We start from the raw sequence: 23764 nt of genomic DNA on the forward strand, positions 1-23764 counted from the left end.
TGTCCGTAACGCTATCACGCTTACCAAATAACCCTGTGACGAAACGCGCCGCTCTTCTTTGGATCTTCTCTATCTCCTCCGTCAGACCGATCTGGTACGGATCCCACACTGATGAGCAATACTCAAGTATAGGTCGAACGAGTGTTTTGTAAGCCACCTCTTTTGTTGATGGACTACATTTTCTAAGCACTCTCCCAATGAATCTCAACCTGGTACCCGCCTTACCAACAATTAATTTTATATGATCGTTCCACTTCAAATCGTTCCGCACGCATACTCCCAGATATTTTACAGAAGTAATTGCTACCAGTGTTTGTTCCGCTATCATATAATCATACAATAAAGGATCCTTCTTTCTATGTATTCGCAATACATTACATTTGTCTATGTTAAGGGTCAGTTGTCACTCCCTCCACCAAGTGCCTATCCGCTGCAGATCTTCCTGCATTTCGCTACAATTTTCTAATGCTGCAACTTCTCTGTATACTACAGCATCATCCGCGAAAAGCCGTGATAATGCAGCTAGATGGTGGCGATTTAGATCCATCATGCTGTTATCAAAGGCTAGCGATTTCCTAAAACCTTCCTCCTCCTAGTTTCCGCAGAGGGTTGGCAAAAAGCAGCAGCTTACAGCTAGTACTGTGAGTGTGAGCTGGAAGTGCCCAACTGAGGTGGTTCCATTCTTCTCTGGAGGCTGATCGGCCGAAAGGTAACGCGAACGTAAATACAAGACACGGATTAAGATTTTGACCTGTTCAGACTGGTCGACTGCATCCTACAATCCATTACGGAGAGCTATCAACAGGGGTTGGACGAAAATATGGAAACATCAAACATAAATGCATGTGCTGTGGCAGCTTGTAGGCTGTGCTGCTATGTCTGATCTCGAACGGCGCCTGTTGCAAGTGTCAGTCTTGGTTAGAAAAGTGTTCTGTTTAGTTGTGAGTGCATTATGTCGGAGCTACATGGAATCGAACGTGGACAAATTTTTGGTGCTAGTATGTGGATGCTCCCGTGGCCAAATGAGCCAAAGCGTTGCCTGTTTCAAGAGGTACCGCATCGAACAGTTACACCGCGTACAGTGAAAGCTGAATAACTTTGTTCGATAAGTCATAACGCGGACGAAAGTGTGTGCTGTGTGATCGTGACGGCCTTTGAAGAGAAATGTGACGAAAAGAAGAGAACTCAGCTCCAACAGTTACTGCAGAACTGAATGACACTCTCACGAACCCTGTCAGCACCAGACAGCTCCATAGGCACGGAAGTGCAGGATGAGCTGGAATTCCAAATCCGCTCATCAGTTACACAATGCCCGTAACACGACAACGGGGTGCCGAAGTCACAAACCTGGGGAAAAAGACTTTATATTGTCGAAAGATTCTTATTTCACAGTTTTGAATATAGGGCAGAGTTTACGTCCCAAGAGTATTGAATCCAGACGTTCGGTGACGATTTGGGCAGCCATACGGTGGTATTCCATGGGCCCCATTTGGTTACTTTATAGTCACATTGCTGTCAAGGATCATGACACCATTCTGGCTGATCAAAAAAAAATGGTTCAAATGGCTCTGAGCACTATGGGACTCAACTGCTGAGGTCATTAGTCCCCTAGAACTTAGAACTAGTTAAACCTAACTAACCTAAGGACATCACAAACATCCATGCCCGAGGCAGGACTCGAACCTGCGACCGTAGCGGTCTTGCGGTTCCACACTCCAGCGCCTTTAACCGCACGGCCACTTCGGCCGGCTCTGGCTCATCAGGTCCAACCCAAAGTACAATGTATGTTGCTCAATGGTGATACTGTATTCCAGGAAGACGGGCGCGGTCTCAGGCGCCTTGTCACGGTTCGCGCAGCTCCCCCAGTCGGAGGTTCGAATCCTCCATCGGGCATGGGTGTGTGGCTTGTTCTTAGTTTAAGTTAGATTAAGTAGTGTTCAGTATTGTTATTCCTTTGTGGTCTACTTTGGAGAGAAGGGTGCATGATCGCTCTCCACCTCCATTATCCCTCTTTGACCTTGCAACTATTCTGTAGGAAGAATAATATAAGATTCCTTTGAAAATCGTATAGGATCTGTATTTATCCATTTTGCGACGGCTAGACGCTGTTTTGAATGCCAATGGGTTTACTACACCGTTGTAAGTAGGCTGTTTAGGTTTCTTATTGGTAACGCCACCTCTGTATGAAAATCACTGGCTGTGCTGTGTGCAGTCTGTGTCTGCTTTGCATTGTTGTAATACTCGCCATTGTAGTGTTAGGCAGCTGGCTGTGAACAGCGCGTAGCGTTGCGCAGTTGGAGGTGAGCCACCAGCAGTGGTGGATGTGGGGAGAGAGATGGCGGAGTTTTGAAATTTGTCATGAACTGCTATATTTATATATGATGATATCAAGGTAAATACATTGTTTGTTCTCTATTAATATCTATCATTTGCTAACTATCCCTATCAGTAGTTAGTGCCTTCCATAGTTTGAATCTTTTATTTAGCTGGCAGTAGTGGCGCTCGCTGTATTGCAGTAGCTTGAGCAGCGAAGATTTTTGTGAGGTAAGTGATTTGTGAAAGGTACAGTTTAATGTTAGTCAGGGCCATTCTTTTGTAGGGAATTTTGAAAGTCAGATTGCGTTGCGCTAACAAAATATTGTGTGTCAGTTTAAGCACAGTCGTGTACAATTCTTCAAAGGGGACGTTTCACCGTATGGAATGTTTATTGTTTTCTGTATTTCCCTATTTTTGCCCACTGCCTGTATAATCGTGGGACATGTGATTAGTACGTCGCCAATTCCTATAGCCGCTACTGCCAGTAGATGAATCCTTACGACAACGCTGCTCTTCATTTGCCCTCACGACAAGGGCAGCTACTTCGGAAAAAATACGAAGCGGTATCAGGACTGGAATGTATGCCCTCCTGCACGGAAGGCAGCGACACCAAACATTCGGCTTCGGAGGAATTTTGCGTGCCTAAGATAATTTCATGGAGCAGTTTGGCGGCTTGCGATACTGGGGAGCTAGCTTGTTGCTCTGGTGGTGTAGATGCCGTGCGTCCTCCTGGAAGGAGCCAATGTTTTCGTTGTCTGATTCTGAAATCGGGTGTTACTGATCCCTCGTAAGCAAATAGGATGATTTTCCTTTTCCGTTTATTGCCATTGGGTTGCACTTCTGTCGTTGTTATTATCTGTGACATTTGCTAATAGCCTGCTGGAGGCGGTATATCATTCTGTGAGCAGTGATTATACACTGAAGAGCCAAAGAAACTGGTACACTTGCCTAATATCGTGTATGGGCTCGCGCGAGCACGCAGAAGTGCCGCAACACGACGTGGCCCGAATGGCTCGAATGGCTCTAAGGACTATGGGACTTAACACCTGAGGTCATCAGATAGAACTACTTAAACCTAACTAACCTAAGGACATCACACACATCCTTGGCCGAGGCAGGATTCAAACCTGCGACCGTAGCAGCAGCGCGGCTCTGGACTAAAGCGCCTAGAAGCGCTCGGTCACAGCGGCCGGCCACGACGTGGCATGGACTCGACTAATGTCTGAAGTGTTGCTGGAGAGAATCGACACCAAGAATCCTGCAAGGCAGTCCATAAATTCATGAGAGTACGAGGGGGTGGAGATCTCTTCTGTTGCAAGGCATGCCAGGAATATTCAATAATGTTCACGTAAGGGGAGTTTCGTAGCCAGCGGAAGTGTTTAAACTCAAAACAGTGTTCCGGGAGCCACTCTGTAGCAATTCTGGACGTGTGGGGTGTCACATTGTCTTTTTGAAACTGCCCAAGTCCGTCGGAATGCACAATGGACATGAATGGATGCAGGGGATTTTACAGTATGCTTACGTGGGTGTCACCTGTCTGAGTCGGATCTAGACGTATCAGGGGTACCATAGCACTCCAGCTGCACTAGCCCCACACCATTACCGAGTCTCCATCAACTTGAACAGCCTCCTGCTGACATACAGGGTCCATGGATTCATGAAGTTCTCTCCATCCAATGATACAATTTGAAACGATACTTGTCCGAAACTGGAAAGTGTTTCTAATCACCAACAGTCCAATGTCGGAGCTGACGGGCCCAGGCGCGGCGTAAAGCTTTGTGTGGTACAATCATGAGGGGTACACGAGTGGGCTTTCGGCTCCGAAAGCCCGTATCGATGATGTTTTGCTGAATGGTTCGCACGCTGTTTGTCTAGCACGAAATACGCAGAAATTTGCGGACGGGGTGCAGTTCTGTCACGTTGAACGATTCTCTTCACTCGTCGTTTGTCCCGTTCTTGCAGGGTCTTTTTCTGGCCGCAGCGATGTCGGAGATTTGATGTTTTACTCGATTCCTGATATTCACGACGCATTCGTGAGATGGTGGTATTGGAAAATCCCAATTTCATCGCTACCTCGGAGATGCTGTGACTCACCGCTCGTGCGCCGACTATAACACCACGTTCAAACTCACTTAAGTCTTCATAACTTGCCATTGCAGCAGCAGTAGCCGATCTAACAACTGCGCCAGAAACTTGTTGTCTTACGTAGACGTTGCCGACCGAAACGCCATTTTTTGGTTGTTTATCTTTCCTTGTATTTGAATACGGATGCCTAGTCCACTTTCTTTGGCGCTTCCGAGTATTCCAATGCAGTAATTGGACATGGGAATGTTTCTGGAAATAAGACTGCCACAGAACATTTATTGACATTGGAATAGTGAGAAGCTTAACATTGTCTCATCGTTAAAAAGAATGGTTTGTGTGAATCAGAACACCAGCTCTCTGTCCATCTATCCTAGGTTCCGTATCTCGGCACCTCATCCAGCTACACCATGCTACAATTCTGCTACTATCGACCTCGTATTTTATGTTACAATTCTCTGAAGCCTTTTTGTTACCGATAATTCATTAACTGACACTTAATTTTAACAAACTCCAGCAAGAATGACACGTCTTCATTAATGTGGGTCGTAGCCTTAAACCCACATACTCTCATGACATGCGATTTATAATGCAATAATAAGTACATACGAAAATTTTTTAACCACTAGTATGGTGTTTACCGTCAATTTATTACAAGAAGTCGTACCAGTTGTAAGTAGGCTGCCGGCCGGAGTGGCCGAGCGGTTCTACGCGCTACAGTCTGGAACCGAGCGACTGCTACGGTCGCAGGTTCGAATCCTGCTTCGGGCATGGATGTGCGTGATGTCCTTAGGTTAGTTAGGTTTAAGTAGTTCTAAGTTCTAGGGGAATGATGACCTCAGCAGTTAAGTCCCATAGTGCTCAGAGCCATTTTTTTTGTACGTAGGCTGTTTAGATTTTTATGTTGGTAACGCCATGTAGCGCTCTGTATGAAAATCACTGACTGTGCCGTGTGCAGTCTATGGCTGGTTGGACTCATTATTGGAATATTCGCTTGTGTAGTGTTGGGCAGTTGGATGTGAACAGCGCGTAGCGTTGGGCAGTTGGAGGTGAGCCGCCATCATTGGTGGATGTGGAGAGAGAGATGCCAGAGTTTTTAGAGGTTACTATAAGCGGACGATCTGGACGTGTGTCCGCCAGAAAAAGGAAATTTGTAAAGATGGTTGTCATGAATTGATAGATAATATATCATGACTTTAGAACATTATTAAGGTAGATGCATTGTTTGTTCTCTATCAATATCTTTCATTTTCTAACTATGCCTATCAGTAGTTAGTTCCTTCAGTAGTTAGAGAATTTTTTATTTAGCTGGCAGTATTGGCGCTCGCTGTATTGCAGTAATTCGAGTAGGGATTATTGAAAGTGAAACTGCGTTGCACTAAGAAAAATATTGTGTCAGTTCAGTGATGATCAGAATAAATAAAGAGAGAACTATCTGAGTACGTTCAGTTTTACTCAGCTATCTTTGTATCAAATAACGTAGAAGTTTACCAGCACAGTAGTTTATAATTTTCCAAAGGGCATGTTTCACGGTAACGATTCGTTCTCGATATTCAATTTGCTGGTGCCTAGAAACATACTGACTGGGTGCACTGTACACTGAGGTAAGAAAAGTCATGGGGTAGCGATAAGCAATATGCACATATGTGGTAGTATCGCATACTCAGGTTATTCATGTGAAAAGCTTTCAGACGACAGGAATTAGCAAACGTAGAATGCGGGACGGAAACTGGAGCTGGACGCATGGGACATTCAGTGTCGGAAATAGTTGGAGAATTCATTATCCCGAGATACACAATTTCAGACATTATCTCCCACCACGGTCAACACAGTGGCCGACGTCCTTCACTTAACACCGAGAGTTGAGTTCTTTCCGTTGTCAGTGCTAACAGACAAGCAACACAGCGTGAAAACAACGAAATATCCGTTAGCACAGTGCGGCGAAATTTGGTGTTAGTGGGTTATGACAGCAAACGACCTACGCGAGTGCGTTTGCTAACAGCACGACATCACCTGCAATGCCTATGCTGGACTCACGACCATGCGGTTGGACCCTAGATGATTGAAAAACCGTGACGTGATCAGATGAGTCCCAATTTCCGTCGGTAAGACCTCGTGGTAGGATTCGAGTGTGGAGCAGCACGAAGCCGTGGACCCAGTTTGTCAACAAGGCACTGATGAAGCCTAGTAATGCCTGCATAGTGGTTCAAATAGCTCTGAGCACTATGGGACTTAGCATCTGGGGTCATCAGTCCCCAGAACTTAGAACTACTTAAACCTACCTACCTAAGGACGTCACACACATCCATGCCCGCTACAGGATTCGAACCTGCGACGTAGCGGTCGCGCGGTTCCAGATTGAAGCGCTGCATGGTGGTATGAGCTGTGTTTGTGTGGAATGGACTGGGTCTTCTGGTCCAAATGAACCGATCATTGACTGTAAATGGTTACGTTGGGTGACTTGGAGATCATTTGCCGCCATTGATGGACTTCCTGTGCCCAAACAAGGATGTCATGTCACCGAGTCACCGAGACGCAGTTCTTTTCGATTGGTTTGAAGAACATTCTGGACAATTCGAACGAATGATTCGGCCACCCAGATCGCCCGACATGACTCCCACCGAACATTTATGGTGCATAAACGAGAGACTAATTGGCGCACCAAATTCTGCACCAGCAACACTTTCGCAATTAAGGATGGCTATAGAGGCAACATTGCTCAGTATTTCTGCAGGGGACTTCCAACGACTTGTTGAGTCCATGTCACGTCCAATTCCTGCACTACGCTGGGTAGAAGAGGATCTGACACAATTTTAGAAGGTGTGCAAAAATGCAAATGGCTCTGAGCACTATGGGACTCAACTTCTGAGGTCATTAGTCCCCTAGAACTTAGAACTAGTTAAACCTAACTAACCTAATGACATCACACACATCCATGCCCGAGGCAGGATTCGAACCTGCGACCGTAGCGGTCTCGCGGTTCCAGACTGCAGCGCCTAGAACCGCACGGCCACTTCGGCCGGCTTTAGAAGGTGTCCCATGACCTTTGTCGCATCAGTGTATAGCATAAAATCCACCGGACATTGGCTTCTACTGAACATGACAAGCGCTAATAACCTCGCGTTGAGCGCCTGTAGCTCCAAACACCACAGATACAGTCGGGAGTCCTGCTTTCTGCTTGAGACGGAGCGAGCGATCTTGCTTTCTGTAGGTTCTACTTTATATGAGACGTTGGCAAAATATAAATGATCGTATTTTGTGACAAACGTGACGAAATGGCTCTCCAACGTGAAATAGCAGGACGTGACATCACGAAGGTCGTAGAGCGCCAGGTCAGCTTTAGCTAACGCGTTGCGTGTGCCGACGGCATAAGCGTGCGTAGACGCTAGCGGCGGGCACGAGGCTTCTCACTACGCTACGGAAGCTCCGAGACGGTAAGTGAGGAGGACCGTTTGTCACTTCTAACCGAAAACTGAAACATACATCCCAATTTTTGGAAGAAAACAAAGGTCACACCCGTCTACAAGAAGATTGTGAGAAGTCATTCATTGACCTCCTGTCCAGCATTACTGACATCCAGCTGTTGCAGAATTCTTGAACGTATCCTAATCTCAAACACAATGAGCTGTCTCAAATAGATTGACCGTCTCCACGTCTACCACCGTGGATTCCGGAAACATACGTCATGCGACAATACACTCACACTTTTGTCGCACGGCACCTTGTAAGCCATTGTCCAAAACAGTCAGTTGGAGGCAATATTTATCAACTTTCTTAACACATCTGAGTCAGCTCTACACCGACCGTTATCAATGAAGGTACGATCAAGTGAGTTATCACACGAAATTCGTGAATAGATGGGGGATTTGTTGGTACGGAGGGCGTAGCTTCAGGTCTGCCCATTGGGATCTTTGGTGTTTATGTCCAATAATGCCTGCCACACGTTATTAGCAATAACCGCAGACTTCTGATGAAGCAGTTATCTTCAATGAAGTCCTGTCTGGACAAAGCTGCGCAGCTCTTCAGTCAGCTCTTGCTTCCTAGTTTGCAACATTCTTTCCCTCAAAGTTGTTATTGTTGTTGTCTTCAGTCCTGAGGCTGGTTTGATGCAGCTCTCCATGCTTCTCTATCCCGTGCAAGCTGCTTGATCTCCCAGTACGTACTGCAGCCTACATCCTTCTGAATCTGCTTAGTGTGTTCATCTCTTGGTCTCCCTCAACGATTTTTACCCTCCACGCTGCCCTCCAATACTAAATTGGTGATTCCTTGATGCCTCAGAACATGTCCTGCCAACCGATCCTTTCTTCTAGTCAAGTTGTGCCACAAACGCCTCCCCAATTCTATTCAATACCTCCTCATTAGTTATGTGATCTACCCACCCAATCTTCAGCATTCTTCTGTAGCACCACATTTCGAAAGCTTCTATTCTCTTCTTGTCCAAACTATTTATCGCCCATGTTTGACTTCCATGCATGGCTACAGTCCACACAAATACTTTCAGAAAGGACTTCCTGACACTTAAATCTATACTCCATGTTAACAAATTCCTCTTCTTCAGAAACGCTTTCCTTGTCATTGCCAGTCTACATTTTATATCCTCTTTACTTCGACCATCATCAGTTATTTTGCTCCCCAAATAGCAAAACCCATCTACTACTTTGTCTCATTTCCTAATCTAATTCCCTCAGCATCACCCGAATTAATTTGACTACATTCCATTATCCTCGTTTCGCTTTTGTTGATGTTCATCTTATATCCTCCTTTCAAAACACTGTCCATTCCGTTCAACTTCTCTTCCAAGTCGTTTGCTGTCTGACAGACTTTGCTGTCTCTCCCTCAAAGTAGAATAGTGATTATTTATTACATCGTTACTTTTATTTTGTCTCCACCGTATCGCTTCTGTGTGTCAGACAGTTTGTCTAGCGTACGTTTTATACCTTTGACCGTTCATCTGCTTCATGCTATCACTGGTTAATTGAAACTTTTTTTACATTTTTAGCTGGTTCTACATCCACACTCTGCAAGCCAGCTTAAGTTGTATGGCGGAGGGTACAAGTCGTTACCTTTCTTGTTCTATTTGCAAATACAGCGAGGGAAAAGGGAGTATCAATACTCCCCCGTACGAGCCGGAATTTCTCCTGTCTGCGTGATACTTACGCGAAATGTGCGTTGGTGGCAGTGGAAACATTCTGCAGTCAACTTCAAATGTCTCTTCTCTAAATTTTTTCAATAGTGGATCGTGAAAAGGTCGTCGTCTCCTATCCAGGGATTCCCTTTTCAGTTCAAGAAGCGTCTCCGAACACTCGCGTTCTGGTCGTAGCTACCGGTGACAAACCTAGCAGTCCGCCTGTGAATTGCTTCGAGGTCTCCCTTTAATCCGACCTCGGTAGTGATAGCGGACACTCGAGCAGGCTCAAAATGGTTCAAATGGCTCTGAGCACTATGGGACTTAACGTCTGAAGTCATCAGTCCCCTGGACTTCGTAAACCGAACTAACCTAAGGACATCACACACATCCATGCCCGAGGCCGGATTCGAACCTGCGATCGTAGCAGCAGCGCTGTTCCAGACTGAAGCGCCTAGAACCGCTCGGCCACAGCGGCCGGCCACTCGAGCAGTGCTCAAGAATGGATCGTACTAGCGATCTATACGCGTTCTCCTCTGCAGATGAGCCACACTTTCCAAAAACTCTCCCAATAACAGGAAATCGACCATTCGCCTTCCCTACTACCGTCCTTGGCGGTCGTTCCATTTCATTTCACTACGCAACGTTACCCCCCAATAAGTAAACTTCTAATGCTGCATTCGTACATAACGAGATAGTTTTCCCTATTCATCTGGAATAACTTATATCTTTCCACATACAAAGCAAGCTGACATTCATCACACCATCTAAAAATTTTGTCTAAATCATCTGGTTTCCTCCTACAGTCACTCAACAACGACACCGTCCCGTATATTACAACCCCAGATGTGTCCTCAACCTGATCGTCAGATCATTTATGTATTCAGAGAATAAGAGACATCCCATCAGACTTCAGTGATGCACTCCTGACGATACCCTTGTCTCTGATGAACATCCGCCATCGAGTGTTACTTAAGAAGTCTTCGACTCAATCGCATACCTGCGAACCTATTCCATATGCTCGTAACTTTATCAACAAATGGTTCAAATGGCTCTAAGCATTATGGCACTTAACATCCGAGGTCATCAGTCCCCTGGACTTCGTAAACCGAACTAACCTAAGGACATCACACACATCCATGCCCGAGGCAGGACTCGAACCTGCGACCGTAGCAGCCGCGTGGTTCCAGACTGAAGCGCCTAGAGCCGCTCGGCCACAGCGGCCGGCCTTCATCAACAGTCTGCAGTGGGGCACAGTATCAAATAATTTCCGAAAATCCATGAATATTGCATCTGTCTATAGACCTTCATCCATGGTTCGCGGACGACTTTCTTTTCGAGAACAGCATTGAGAAAATTTAGAGAACCGGCGTTTGAAGCTGACTGCCGAACGGTTCTACTGCTGCCTACATACATCACGCGTAAGGACCACGTAGATGACATACGAGAAATTAGGACTCATACGGAGGCGTACAGTCAGTCGTTTTTCCCTCGCTATATTATTTGTAACCCCTCGTCTCCAGTTTTGTAAAGGCCTCGTCGCTACTGCTGTGGCGGCCGAGTTGCCTCTGCTGTTGCGGTAGGCAAATAATCGTAGATAGACTTCACAGTACGTAGCAAATGCAATTTACAACAATTGTCTGTTCACTTCTAAGAGTTCACTAAAGGACTTTCCCTGTCTATGTCAGCCCTGGACGATGGTCTACAACCGAGTGGACGAGAGCTGCTCTTCTATCTCCTGAGTAGGCTTTTGTCCGTTGTCGTCTGGTCATTGGCGGATTGGTCGGCAATTGACCGACGCCAAGTCGTTATCTTCATCCTCAACGCGCTGGTGTAACTCGCGCAAGTGGCGAGTCTCTATGGCTCTGGCACCAGCTCGCATCTTTTCGCCTGTGATGCTTTTTCCTAGCCGTGTCTTGTTCGGACAACACAGCACTTAAATATCTTCAACATCTCGCAGCCCTGTCAGCAACTGTATATATATTAATTTGAATTTTCATAAAAAAAAGTGGTTCAAATGGCTCTGAGCACTATGGGACTTAACATCTGTGGTCATCAGTCCCCTAGAACGTAGAACCACTTAAACCTAACTAACCGAAGGACCTCACACACATCCATGCCCGAGGCAGGATTCGAACCTGCGACCGTAGCAGTCGCGCGGTTCCGGACTGAGCGCCTAGAACAGCTAGACCACCGCGGCCGGCGAATTTTAATAATGAACAGCCTTAGTTGCACCGTTTACCTAGAATTTACCTATGTCCCAGTACAGCACTCGTGGCCTTCGGATCGCGGTCGCGAAATGGGACCGAGGCAGTGCCAGATTTATAGTTTCACGATGATTTATGGGTTTGTAGTTTTAGCTATGGACAAACGGTAGGTACTGTTATTCTGAAGAAGGTTGGGTTATCCCGACTGAAACAAAGGTAAAGTCTACGTAAACGGTGCAACTGAGGCTGATAATTATTAAAATTAAGAAATCGACACAGCACTATTTGCGAGTGGAACAGGAGGGAAATGACAAGTAGTGTTACAGGGTACCCTCCGCGAGGCACCGTATGGTGGGTTGCCGAGTATCTACCTAGACTTAGATGTAGATATCGGGTGAGAAAATTGCAAGCGGAGGTTGCCACGTGCGATGCTTTCTAAATCTGGACTGAGCTTCGTTTTAGTCCTTTCACGTGTCATTCAGAACCATTATCTAACAATAGAGATAAATTGTTCGATCCGCCTGTTGTTATATTCTGTGTAGTGCGATGGATCTCAACTTCCCTCTTGCAGTTTCCTCATTTCCTGGAAACGAATGATTTTTCTCTGCAGATTGCGACGTTTTTCTCAGATTTTTCTGATATTTATTACATTTTGCACTGTTAGTAGGACACTGGAAGGAAGGAAGGAAGGAAGGAAGGAAGGAAGGAAGGAAGATAGGGTTTAACACCCTGTTGACATCGAGGTCATTAGAGATGTTGAACAAGCTCGGATAGTGGCATGAATGGGCAAGGAAATCGGCTGTGCCCTTTCAAAGGAAATCATGCCGGTATTTGCCTGGAGCTATTTAGGGAAATCACGGAAAAGCTAAATCTGGATTACCTGAAACGGGGTCGAAGCGTCGTCCTCCCGAATGCGAGTCCATTGTGCTTACCACTGCGCCACCTCGCTCGGTTTTTAGTATACGTTTGGTCAGATGTGTTTCCCAGAAAATTGACGACATTGCTTGAAGTTTTGAAGGAGACTTTCCTTTATAGCAGAGCTACGTATTGGAGCGAAACATGCGAAAAGAAATAGTGGGACGTTATCTGTATTCAGTGTCAGAGTTCCCATGCAACGTAGCACAAGAGTGAGAGTGCTAGCCGTCACCACGCGCGCGACCATTTGAAACGTTTTCAGTAGACCGCTGGTGGGTGTAGCTAGAAACGAAGATTCTGAATAATAAGAGTACATCTGTATATCCCGTGGTCCTAAGCCCTGACGATTTTTTTCCTCGGACAGAGTGGATCAAACTCAAAGGGTGTTATGCGGACATGCGTATATTTCTGTTCTCTCTCGTCCTGTCGCTGTGAAGTATCTTGTGTCAATCAATGAGGCGTGTTTGTAGCGGAGAGATTCACAGCCGAGGGACAGATTGTAAGAAAGCGTCGTTGTTGTTGTCGATAGTTATATACGCAACTTAGGCTTTGTGCAGAAACGGCCGTCCACCGGCAGGTATGAGTTCTTTGTTGGTGTGTCCTGTTGGTTCCTAATTAGAGGGGAGCAAATTTTGTGAACTGCTATTCGTCTTGTTGAATAGCCGAGCATAACGTCGTCTATGTACCACATGCATTGGTTCTCTTCCCTTTGGCAATAAACGATCATTTGTGTAATCTATTGTGCACCATTCCTATTTTGTATTGGCTGCTCTTTACACTCATTCGGATGCGCTTGGCAACGTACTGTTTGTTCTTTAAACTGTGGTATTAATTGTTAGCTGCGTTCAGTGTAGCTTAACTTTTGATATGAATCTTGGAACTTACTGAAGCTAAAGATCGACCAAAACTTGTTTTTGAACTGTAACGTTGATTGAGAGGCATCGGCGCTTATTAGTTTGTTTAATCATTGATTTGAGAGTGCTATAGCTGGAATTTTACCAGCCGGAGTCTGTCAGACTGGTGTTACAGAAAATGTAAATTCGTGAGGTTAATTACCTGTTTTCATATTTGAGATTTTAGGAATTGTGCTAATGTTTAATTTTGTTAAAGCTGTGTTTTGATATTTTGTGGAATAATTGTATTTTCATAATTAGGAACTGGATACATACCACCTTGGAATTTCAGTTTTTTGGAGAAATAAATCGTTTCGAAGTGTGCCACGTATCTCAACCCAGTACCACCTCTCCGCAAATCCCAGTTCTCGCTACACCAAGTGCTCCACAAGACCAGCTAATGGGTCTCCACAGTGTAATGTGGTGTATTTGATGACTGCAGCAAATTCCATGCCTCTGCCCCCGAAGTTCACTTCTGCTGCCAATTTCGTTACTACGTGCGACATAAACATTGATAATTAAAACATGTCGAAATAGCTCAGTATTTATTTTGTAAATATGTAAAGGAATAGTTCGGCACTGAAATTTGACATGTATTTTACACTGATGTTAATCTACATTTCATTGTCGTCCACAAAAAAGAAAACGTTTATAAAAAATAGAAAATGAGGAAGAAAGGGAAGGGATCGGCTCAAGGTGCTGTGGTTATTCAGTGGCGACTGCTCAAAATTGGTTCGGGATAGGGGCTCCAACCCGGATGTACCACATCCTGCTGGAGTTCGGACGATATTAGTGCATCCAGACTGAAACAAACATCAAGGGCCTTCGCACTCTTACATTAATACACAAACGTGAGTGATGACGCGGCTGAAGCATACATTTATACATTACTGGCCATTAAAATTGCTACACCACGATGATGACGTGCTACAGACGCGAAATTTAACCGACAGGAAGAAGATACCGTGATATGCAAATGATTAGCTTTTCAGAGCATTCACACAAGGCTGGCGCCGATGGCGACACCTACAACGTGCTAACATGAGGAAAGTTTCCAACCGATTTCTCATACACAAACAGCAGTTGACCGGAGTTGCCTGGTGAAACGTTGTTGTGATGCCTCGTGTGGGGAGGAGAAATGCGTACAATCACGTTTCCGACTTTGATAAAGGTTGGATTGTAGCCTATCACGATTGCGGTTTATAGTATCGCGACATTGCTGCTCGCGTTGGTCGAGATCCAATGACTGTTAGCAGAATATGGAATCGGTGGGATCAGGAGGGTAATACGAAACGCCGTGCTGGACCCCAACGGCCTCGTGTCACTAGCAGTCGAGATGACAGGCATATTATCGGCATGGCTGTAACGGATCGTGCAGCCATGTCTCGTTCCCTGAGTCATGGGGACGTTTGCAAGACAACAACCATCTGCACGAACAGTTCGACGACATTTACAGCAGCATGGACTATCAGCTCGGATACCATGGCTGCGATTACCCTTGCTGCATCACAGACAGGAGCGCCTGCGATGGTGTACTCAACGACGAACCTGGTTGCACGAATGGCAAAACTTCATTTTTTCGGATAAATCCAGGTTCTGTTTACGGCATCATGATGGTCGCATCCGTGTTTGGCGATATCGCAGTGAACTCACATTGGAAGCGTGTATTCGTCATCGCCATACTGGCGTATCACCCGGAGTGATGGTATGGCTCGCCATTGGTTACGCGTCTCGGTCACCTCTTGTTCGCATTGACGGCACTTTGATCAGTGGACGTTACATTTGAGGTGTGTTACGACACGTGGCTCTACCCTTCATCCGATCCCAGCGAAACCCTACATTTCAGCAGGGTAATGCACGTCCGTATGTTGTAGGTCCTGTACGGGCCTTTCTGGATACAGAAGATGTTCGACTGCTGCCCTGGCCAACACATTCTCCAGATCTATTACCAACTGGAAAAGTCTGGCCAATGGTGGCCGAGCAACTGGCTCGTCACAATACGCCAGTCGCTACTCTTGATGAACTGTGGTATCGTGTTGAAGCTGCATGGGCAGCTGTACCTGAACACGCCAGCCAAGCTCTGTTTGACTGAATGCCCAGGCGTATCAAGACCGTTATTACGGCCAGAGGTGGTAGTTCTGGGTACTGATTTCGTGGGATTATGCAACCACATTGCGTGAAAATGTAAGGTTCTAGTACAATATATTTGTCCCATGAATATCCGTTTATCATCTGCATTTCTTCTTGGTGTAGCAATTTTAAAGTCGAGTAGTGTATGAAAGAAAGACTGAGGAGAGGAAGGTGTGGAGTGGGTGGGAAATCATGACTTCCAGCAGACAGGTCATTGTGGTAACGCAGTGGCGAAACCTGAAAATTTGTCGCTTCACACGAGCGGCACAAATTTTCCCATTCTCTATTTCATATAAATGTATGCACCAGCTACGTCATCAAAAGTTGTGTCTGTCCTATCTGACATGTACGACAGAGCAGACATGTCTCGAAGACACACAAAAGTAAACGTACTGCAGGTCTACGTGACACACCGCAACACCAGGTCCCTCGAAAGTGACGCTTGAGCTCCATACAAAGTGTGTTCATAAAGATTCCTCTTACCACTAGTTCACGGGATCTCATGGCAAATAGCGACCTATAAAAATATATTTAATTTTGTAATTGATCTATATCTCTGTTTCCATTAGCAGTAACTTCCTGTTGAATATTACATTTGTTTAATTGTCTATTAACATGGTAACAACAGTTCTTTATGTCCTCATCCTGCCTGCCATTTTAGTAAAATAAATGAAGTTTTAGCAATTTTAAAAGAACTGATTCCAAAACTTCTACAGCTGCTTCCGTTCAAACGTGATACAATTTTGCAATTAGGCAAATGAGTTGGTGTTCCACGAAACCTATTAACCTACTTGAGTTGGTATCGATCCACAGTTCATGGTAGCAAGATATGGGGCGATGAATCAAACTGATGTCAACATTCGAAATATTTATTTATTATAGAACTAAAAAAAAAATGTTGGCAGGGACTGAATGGTTATCAGTGGAACCAGCCAACAACCAGTAATATATTACTATTGTTAAATATATGTCTTACGCATAAAAAATGGAATTCATGTGATATAAAATTTTAGTTATGTTCAAGGAGTTTGTCATTAAGTACAGTTATCGACTTTGCTTCGCAAATCAATCATGAAATTATATCACAGAAGGCGTAAACGAAACGGTTGGAAAGTAACGAAAAACACTGTTCTGTGCCAGATGTATTGATCGGGTAGGGAATGAAGTTATCCTGAAACGCGACAATGAGAAACGAATGCTAAGCCATTCTTCTGCCTCTTCTTATTTACAAATGAAAAATTAAGTACTTTAGATGTTCTTCAGTATTTATTTAACCAACCGGCTTTAGACAAACATATTCAGAGTACCGTAGGACTCTCATTTTTCCATTTATAAAAAGAGGAATAACATGTCTGATAGAGTGCCTAATGAACAGAGGAGGTAGAATGATTACCTCAAACGCCTTTAAAGTGTCGACAAGTAGACGGGTCTAATAACCTAGACGTTGACAGGGTGTTTGACTGTAATCATATTTCCTTCCTTCGCTAACAAGCGCGTTATTCTTGTACGCTGGCCTGTTTTCAGCATCGTAGAGAAAGACAGTTGAGTTTATCGTTTCCACCTTGTGGTTGACGTAGCGAATGGAAGCGGGGAGGGAGGGAGAACTCGTTACGTCTGTCACGAAGGCGGGAAAACGCGCGCAGGCCGAGGCGCCTTTGTAGACTGTAAGTAAAAGCGGAGCCGGTCGATAATCGACTGGCGGTCGCAGGTCGACGGCGGCAGCGGGCAGCGCGGATCGACCAGCTACGGGCTGGCGGACCTGTGCGAAAGTCCCCACCTGGTAGTGGCGTGCCTGGAAAGCAACGGCTGCCTGGAGCACGCTATCCACGCCCGTTTTGCTTCACATCATGTCACTTCACATCGTTGCTGGGCGTCAGTCTTCTCTTGCTTCCTGCGGAGCGGCACTGGATGCTTCGCAGGAAGGGGTTATATGACGGCTAATGGTCTCAGCGTGTATAAACCATTATTGAGATAGGTTCATCAGCACTCCCAGGTATTTTGCTGACAACGATGTCATCAGTCTTTAAGGTAATTGCACTGTATGACTGTGAGGACATCTACGATAATGATAATTTCTTGTGGTTCAAAGGCGTGGGGTATGTCTTTCACTTGAACACTACTTCGATGAATTGCGTGTCCCTTATATAGCCCAGACAGTCTACGGGGGAACAGAGGCCCACAATTTAACGTCGAATCCGAAAACACTGTCGGTCTTTCAGGTAATTTATAATGTTCGAACACAATATATGTTGCAGAATCCTGCTGCATATCGAGGGTTATGGTATGGGCCTGTAATTTAGTGTATTACTCCTACTACCTTTCTCGAATGTTGGTATGCCCCTTGCAACTTTTCAGTCCTTGGGTACTGATCTCCCGTCGAGTGAGCGGTTGTACACTCCTGGAAATGGAAAAAAGAACACATTGACACCGGTGTGTCAGACCCACCATACTTGCTCCGGACACTGCGAGAGGGCTGTACAAGCAATGATCACACGCACGGCACAGCGGACACACCAGGAACCGCGGTGTTGGCCGTCGAATGGCGCTAGCTGCGCAGCATTTGTGCACCGCCGCCGTCAGTGTCAGCCAGTTTGCCGTGGCATACGGAGCTCCATCGCAGTCTTTAACACTGGTAGCATGCCGCGACAGCGTGGACGTGAACCGTATGTGCAGTTGACGGACTTTGAGCGAGGGCGTATAGTGGGCATGCGGGAGGCCGGGTGGACGTACCGCCGAATTGCTCAACACGTGGGGCGTGAGGTCTCCACAGTACATCGATGTTGTCGCCAGTGGTCGGCGGAAGGTGCACGTGCCCGTCGACCTGGGACCGGACCGCAGCGACGCACGGATGCACGCCAAGACCGTAGGATCCTACGCAGTGGCGTAGGGGACCGCACCGCCACTTCCCAGCAAATTAGGGACACTGTTGCTCCTGGGGTATCGGCGAGGACCATTCGCAACCGTCTCCATGAAGCTGGGCTACGGTCCCGCACACCGTTAGGCCGTCTTCCGCTCACGCCCCAACATCGTGCAGCCCGCCTCCAGTGGTGTCGCGACAGGCGTGAATGGAGGGACGAATGGAGACGTGTCGTCTTCAGCGATGAGAGTCGCTTCTGCCTTGGTGCCAATGATGGTCGTATGCGTGTTTGGCGCCGTGCAGGTGAGCGCCACAATCAGGACTGCATACGACCGAGGCACACAGGGCCAACACCCGGCATCATGGTGTGGGGAGCGATCTCCTACACTGGCCGTACACCACTGGTGATCGTCGAGGGGACACTGAATAGTGCACGGTACATCCAAACCGTCATCGAACCCATCGTTCTACCATTCCTAGACCGGCAAGGGAACTTGCTGTTCCAACAGGACAATGCACGTCCGCATGTATCCCGTGCCACCCAACGTGCTCTAGAAGGGTTAAGTCAACTACCCTGGCCAGCAAGATCTCCGGATCTGTCCCCCATTGAGCATGTTTGGGACTGGATGAAGCGTCGTCTCACGCGGTCTGCATGTCCAGCACGAACGCTGGTCCAACTGAGGCGCCAGGTGGAAATGGCATGGCAAGCCGTTCCACAGGACTACATCCAGCATCTCTACAATCGTCTCCATGGGAGAATAGCAGCCTGCATTGCTGCGAAAGGTGGATATACACTGTACTAGTGCCGACGTTGTGCATGCTCTGTTGCCTGTATCTATGTGCCTGTGGTTCTGTCAGTGTGATCATGTGATGTATCTGACCCCAGGAATGTGTCAATAAAGTTTCCCCTTCCTGGGACAATGAATTCACGGTGTTCTTATTTCAATTTCCAGGAGTGTATATGATTGTTAAGTATGGAGCTATTCCATCAACATATAAGGAACCTAATTGGTACACAGTCTATAGCAGAAGATTTGATTTTGATTGATTTATAAATAAAATGTAGCAACGAGACGTCATTGTATACATTTTAATGTGGTAATTATTGTTTTTCCGAAACCAAACATTTTAAGACTGATCGAGCCATTCTATTCGTGGTCATCCTATCATTCTTCTACCCGTTGGTCTTTAGTCATAGGCTTCGGTTGTTTCCGGCTTTAATCCAGACGCAGTAGGCGGTCGTGACATTTCTTTCTGTACTATTGGCTTTTTTCTACGATTCCTACAACATACAACTCCTCTATCCTCTCACTGTTCCTTATCTTACGATTTTCTAATTTGTATCCTCCAAAATGTCTTAGAAATCACCTTTTTATTGCTTCAATTCTCTGCAACTGTTTGGTCGTTAAATTCCGTACTACATATCCATAGAGTGGTGATTGTTCATCACAATATTATAAAATACGAGTACTGATGTTCTCCTGGTTTGTTCAGAAGCTTTCTATTAATCGTACCAAACATGTGTGAGTGCATTTGTAATTTCTGTTCTAGATCATTCTCGTTAGCCCAAGTTGTTGAAAGCATGGACGTGCTCCAATGTCTTATTCTCGTTTATGACTTTAGCACTAAGATGCTCTTTTCCACAAAAGGCCATTACTAAGGCTTCCTTTGTGGGTTTGGTCAAGTTATATTGCTTTGTAATTATATGTAAGGACCAGACAGCGCGTTGTAGATTGCCTTAAGTATCCGCTATTGTAACTTGACCATCTGCGAAAAGAAGTGACTTAAATAATGTCCATCGAGATGGGTAGGAGTCCTCTGTTTTGTTGTGCCATCTGTTGACGATAGGACAGATATACCGGTTGAATAGTGTGGGTGATAATGGACACACGTATCAGACTCCATGTGTGATTCTTTGCATTTCTGTGCTAGTGGCTGAGGCGGCGCATATCTTGACTTTGTTATTAATGTGGAAACTCTGAATTGACTTGATTAAATGCTGAAGAATACCATACAGCCCTAAAATTTCCAGTATCATAGATCTCACCAGCAGTTCGAAGGCGTTTCATAATCCACAAAAGCTATATGTATTGAGAGGTTAACTTCTCTGTGCTTACCTATTATCTGATTTATAGAGAAAACGCGTAATCTTCCAGGCCTGAAACTATTGTGTTCTTCTATCAGAAAATACTCTGTTAAAACACTTAAATTTTTGGAAAGTACATTGGTATATATCTCACACCCGTAAGAGTATATACTACATGATGAACTAAAGCCAGAGAATGATAAGGCATATAAATTTGTGTGCAAGACCTAAGAACAAAAGTATCTTTCGTATAATGTGTCAATACCAATAAACGTAGCTTGATGAAATTTGATATAAACACAGGAAGAAGTTCTACAGTGTAGTACAGAAAGTAACTGAAAGAAATACAAAAATGATACTTTTGATACAGAAAAAACTGCCCTAGTTGCACAAGATAGATTTATTTAATCCTCATAAGTAACACGTTTTGCCTGTTCTAGGTATCACAATACAATCTGCGGAAATTGCAGACTGGCCTAAGCATAAATTGCTTTTAAAGACGATAATAAATGAATAAATTTAAAATGAAAGAAGGAAGACCAAAATCTATTGCACTACGTAGCACTGAGCCACATTTATGTTTCAAGGGGTGGTGAGAGGTATAAATTTCAACTCATAAAATGTTGCACAATGCGAGCTTACCGATAATAACTCTTGCTAATCGTGACCGACGCGTCGAACGTAATTAAAAGTCCCATAGAACCAGGAGGTGACAGCCATACAGCCACAGTCAGTGCTTCATTACATCATCAATAAAGCTCTTCCTAATCGTAACGAGGCGTAGAAAGCAGCTAAGAGCCCAAACGAACTGGGAGGTAACAGCCAGACAGCTAGTGACAATGATTCATTACATCACCTAGAAGCAAAAAGAAAAAAAAAGTAATGACAGCGGGAAAAAGAAAGCTACTAATGTGTGTAAGAGGTACCTAACTTAACCAAAAAGGCAAATTCAGTCAGCAGAAAAAAACGCACGAGTGCAAAATAAACCCATATAATGGTAAGCTAATACACGTCTGGCAAACGAATGGGCACTAATAAACCTATCATGTGAAACCAGGACTGTTTCTTTTTCCTATATCTAAAGATGTCTTACGTTTGTAGCACCAGTGCCACCACGGCAGCTACGGAGTGGAGTGATTTTAAATGATACTTTATTTCAAAGACAATGATTACACTGGAGTCATCGCTATTTACGATGGTCTTCTGGACATTACAAAAGGCGGGAAATGGTTCTTAATATGGTGTGTGATAACCATGGACGGCTAAGCATGATCTGCAACATGGTTCCATGCTGGCAACAAGATTGGTAAAGGGTTCTCGTGGTAAAGCGTTGCGTTCCTCCATAAGGGCTATTGACAAATGCTGGATGGTCGTTGGTGCATGCGGAAGTACTGTATTGTTACTGGCTGCACTACGAGCTCCCACCTATCGACATTTGATGGCACGTTCAGCATTTGCGTTTACAAACCTGAGGTTGGTATTACCAGCCCTCCATATCTGTCACTTCGATGGCTGTCCTCTTCAAAATAGTCGTCAGTAACGGACACCTATGCCAGCCGTAATGTTGACAACCGGAACAACAATGAAATGAATCGACCGCTTGAAATAATGTACTGGCGCAGCGAACAGAAATCACGTTTTAGTGAGTGATACTGGTCTTGTATATGCTAATACAAGATTTAAGAGCGACCAGTTGTCGAGTGGGTCCCAGTGTTTAGAGAGTTTACGAAATCGGACAGGAAGAAAGCAAAGGAATTTAGAGGCGCTCTAGAACGTCTATATCAGATCGGCATAGCCCATACCAGTGCATAACGTGAATGCTCAAGGAAATTCGTAAGTTCTAGACGTAATTATGTATAAAATTTATCCCAAATTTACCTCCCACTCAATAAAAGTGTACTTATTACTAAAACTATAAACCCACAAAATATTATGCAATTTAAACTCGTATGCCAATCTTTGAATAAACGGAACATAATTGTAATTGAAGTGTAACTGGTCTGAATACAAATTGTCTTTATATTGAAAGCGCAACGGAAATAAAACAGTTATCTGGCCCTCATCAAAATTCCCGCTTACCTCGCGTCTTCACAACATTGTTGCAGATTTCTCGAAAGCACAAAAGCAAACAGCAAGCGGGCAGCGGCTAACTTAGGTTTCTATTTTCTAAATGTTCAAATGTGTGTGAATTCCTAAGGGACCAAACTGCTGAGGTCATCGGTCCCTGCAGTTACACACTAGTTAAAGTGACTTAAACTTACTTATGGTAAGAACAACACACACACCCATGCCCGAGGGAGGACTCGAACCTCCGGCGGGAGTCGCCACGCAACCCGTGACATGGCGCCTCAAAACGCGCAGCCGCTCCGCGCGGCTTCTATTTTCTACATAAAATTTCCAAACAATAATCAAACTGTTGCATACCACATGGTGCAACGTGATACGCGTAAACATTTAAACAGTGGGATGGGGAGAGTAACTATTCCTATGCAATGATATTCCAAGAAAACTATTTTAGAATGAAATATGTATTCAAAAAGACAGAGTAAAACTTCGCGTGTTCTGGACAATACTATGCTTAACAAAGTGAACAATGATTTTAAAAGTTTGCAATGTTAAGGAAGAATATCTATAGAAATCGAACAGCTTAATCAGTGGATATGCTAAGACATCGCTCAGGGAAGTGGGATGGCCGTTCTCTCAGGTCTGTGCAAGTGAACGAGGTTAACTAGCTGACAATAATCATTCTACATATTATCTGCGCAGTCCTTCAATCTTACCTCAAAAATCTCTAAAAAAAATTAACATTATTCAAAATCTACATTCTATAGTATTCATCTTTGCTTTCCTTTACAATAAATCTTTCTTCATCTAACAGACACAATCACAAGTTAAAAAAATGGTTCAAATGGCTCTGAGCACTATGGGACTCAACTGCTGAGGTCATTAGTCCCCTAGAACTTAGAACTAGTTAAACCTAACTAACCTAAGGACATCAGAAACATCCATGCCCGAGGCAGGCTTCGAACCTGCGACCGTAGCGGTCTTGCGGTTCCAGACTGCAGCGCCTTTAACCGCACGGCCACTTCGGCCGGCACAATCACAAGTTAACAGAGCACTACTAAACACGACCATCACTTCAACTAAGAGTGT

This window comes from Schistocerca americana, chromosome 3, assembly GCF_021461395.2.
Source record: "Schistocerca americana isolate TAMUIC-IGC-003095 chromosome 3, iqSchAmer2.1, whole genome shotgun sequence".
Lineage (NCBI taxonomy): Eukaryota > Metazoa > Arthropoda > Insecta > Orthoptera > Acrididae > Schistocerca > Schistocerca americana.